Source organism: Triticum urartu, chromosome 4 (assembly GCF_003073215.2).
Source record: "Triticum urartu cultivar G1812 chromosome 4, Tu2.1, whole genome shotgun sequence".
Lineage (NCBI taxonomy): Eukaryota > Viridiplantae > Streptophyta > Magnoliopsida > Poales > Poaceae > Triticum > Triticum urartu.
Window position 1 is genome coordinate 550637303 of NC_053025.1, and position 3242 is coordinate 550640544.

Genomic DNA, 3242 nt, shown 5'->3' on the forward strand with positions numbered 1-3242 from the left:
TGCACCTGCTAGTCGATCCATAGTAATACACTCGGAAGCCATTGTGCATATGGGGCTATATCTTGAGCAGGCATTTCCCACACACACAGTGGAGTCCTTGATTATGGCCATGCTACAACAACATATCAGCAAGAATCCCGTTGAGCTATCTAGCCTCAATGGTAGTCCAACAAATTTGCTTCTCATTGATTCTGTTGATATGCTGGGCTCTGACCTACATCGCTACCAGCTGGGCATGTCTTGGGATCCTGGAGGCCTTAGATTGTTGTTGCTAAGGAAATTGACACGACGGGAGGTGTTTCAGAAAGGGAGGTGCGCCACCTTGGTTGCCCGCTGTCTTGTCACCTTCCCAGCTTCTACTTTTTGGTCGTCGACAATTATGATGGTGGAGGTGATTAACAAGAGAGCACATGCCACGGGGGATATAGTACCCTCTACCGGCTACGATCAACAACGTTCTCAAGGAGGGAGGGGTGTCATCGCTATCGCTGCCTGCTTCGCACAAGGCTCCGTCGACCGCAAGTACTCCATCAACTTCAACAATGACCACTTCCTCGACAGTTCATCCGACTGGGTCGCCATTGTCCATGACTACTACTCCCATGTCGTTCAAGGCACCCCCACCTTCTGCTACCGCCGTGACTTCGAGCAAGTAAACGACCATCGAGTGCAATGGGACCCGGGCGGTTCTTGGCGATGCCGGTTTGGGGTCAAGCCGGATTTCAAGGAGGGAGCGATGTTAGGAGCCCTCCTAACCTGTACGCGCACAGGGCCTACCCCTTGGGCCAGCCCATGGACTTGGCCCATTCAAGACTCATCCCTCCAGCTACTTAAGCCCGGCGCTCACAAGGAGAGGGCATCCAGTGGATCACCGAACGAATCGGCGGCGGCTACCTCCTCCCCTTTCTTTGTTCTTCTCCTACCTTGTCTTCCTCTGTTTCTGTAATCAAATTCGTATGTAATTGAAGCTTGTAACTCAAACTAGTGAGAGATCGTAGTAGATCGAGTGATCCCCAACTTGTCCCTTACAGCAGAACACTTGCAAAACATGGGTGACATCTTTTCTTGCAGATGCTGCAGTAATCAACATTACGCCCGCCGAATGACACACAGATACAGATATGAATTTGGCACGCCGGCACTGCTTCATTCGTTCTAGCTAAATTTGCAGAGGAATCAACAGGAAACTATCCGTTGGCAGACTGAAGACCGTAGAACAGACACAAGTCCTTAGAGACACGGCCAGTAACAACTACTCCTACCTACCAGAAATGCTGCAGCCATACCATACGCACCGCACTGTCGAGAATACTGCGTTTGCCGATGCAAACTGTAGTTATGGAGTCATCCGATCTCACAACCCTGACGTACCGAACGCGCCGATGAGCAGACCAAGGAACTTAACCGCCACGCACGCCATACTCAGAACGAGGCCGGGCTTCCTGCGCCGGGGAGGGACGAGGACGGGGACGAGCTCGACGCGCGGCGCCGCCACGGGCGTCCACAGGTTATGTCCGTACCCGTTCGCGCGGGCTGCCGCCGGCAATGCAGCGCGCAAGCCTCGGGGGACGGCTTCGGCGTAACGCCGACGCTGCGGCGGACGGCGTCGTGGGTGCCACCACCGGCACGGCCGTCGCCGCGGGAGCCGGCCTTCTCCGTCCATGTGCCCTGATGCTCGGTGATGGATTGATGATGACTGCGAGCGAAGTATGCCAGTTCCGGTCGGTTGACGCAGGGAAACTGGCGGTTTCTTGAGAGGCCGCCGCGAATGGGACGGCAGTTCGATATGGCGTCCATCGTCTTGGACAGTTTTAAGGCCGTGGCCTACTTTAGTATTAAAAGCCCATTTCGTTGCTGTTCTGGGCTGGGTTACTCCTACATGCAAAAAAATGGCTGTTTTTGAAAATAATAAAAAGGCTGGGCCGACGGATGCGGAAAAAAAATTGTGCGGTGAGCGTGGATCGAACACGCGACCTTCAGATCTTCAGTCTGACGCTCTCCCAACTGAGCTATCCCCGCTTATGGAATTAACGATTAATTAAGCTTACTTATTGTTTGCAGAAGTAGGCACCATCGCGACCAAACAAAGATCAAGCGTTTCCAGTTCAGTCGTCAAAGGACACATTCAGTTTAGAACTCTGAATTCCTCAACTACTGGATCGACCTGCTGGTGACCGCACATGTGTTTTGACTTTTGAGCGCTGTTGGATCGGCAGGCTGGCGTCCAACGGTCAAATCCTTCTCTTTCTCTTTTTTTTTTAAGAAACAACCAGCTAGCTTAGTTCTTTTTTAGACAATCATACGAAGCTTTATTAATCCTTGTACCTGCTAGCTCAGTTATTGGCTAATTAGGCAGCTCTTTTTTTTTCAGGTAAACTCTTATATTACTCAAATCACATTGTCCATACAATCAGCTTTGGCTAGCTCTAAAGAATCTATCGGGCCAGAACCAACCCAGGTCATCGTTGTGCCCTCTACTCTAGCAAATTTAGTCAAACTATCGCCAATCTTATTTTGATTGCGATTTACATGAGTAACACAAAAATCACGAAAAGACATAAGGTGCCTAATTTCTCTAACTATAGAAGAATAAATCGATCTATCAAGACCTGAAGCTTGAATCAACTTGACAGCAACGACAGAGTCCATTTCAATTATAATTGGCAAGTCACTTCTCTGAATGGCAAAAGACAGTCTTTCCATGCAAGCATAGAGTTCAGCTTCAAGTGCTTCCTGGCAAGAGAAGAGTTGTCTACAAGCTGAGTAAATAATGCGACCTCTATCATCTCGCAGCACCATACCAGCTCTAGTCGTGCCATTCTCTAAAAATGAACCATCAGTATTTAGTTTCACCCATCCAGGCGTTGGTGGACACCACACATGAGGGGCAACTACATCCTTTATCACATGTGGGTTTGTCAAGGTCACATCCTTTATCACATCCTTTATCATATGTCACTAGGAGCTTCCCTTTAATCGGGTCAGAAGTGAGATCAATCTTTAAACCTACCAAGGAGTCTAGGTAGCTTACCAAAAATCTTTTAGAAGCTTCCATGGGGGGAGTAGGTTTATGGTGCACTACTTCATTGCGAATGTGCCAAATTCTCCAGAAGGTCATGAGAACCATGCATCGTTCAATTTCCTACAATGGAATAAGCAAGTTCAACAAGGAGGTTCTAGACATTTGACATGGTTGCCCACTGTTGGGGAATGTAGTAATTTCAAAAAAATTCTTATGCACA

At 49.0% G+C, this 3242-nt stretch overlaps 1 non-coding gene across 1 annotated transcript; it reads right to left on the reverse strand.

The window, feature by feature from the left end:
• Nucleotides 1–1946: 1946 nt before the first annotated feature.
• TRNAF-GAA lies at nt 1947–2019 on the reverse strand. The gene has a single exon. It is a non-coding gene; the product is annotated as a tRNA-Phe (tRNA).
• Nucleotides 2020–3242: the final 1223 nt, after the last annotated feature.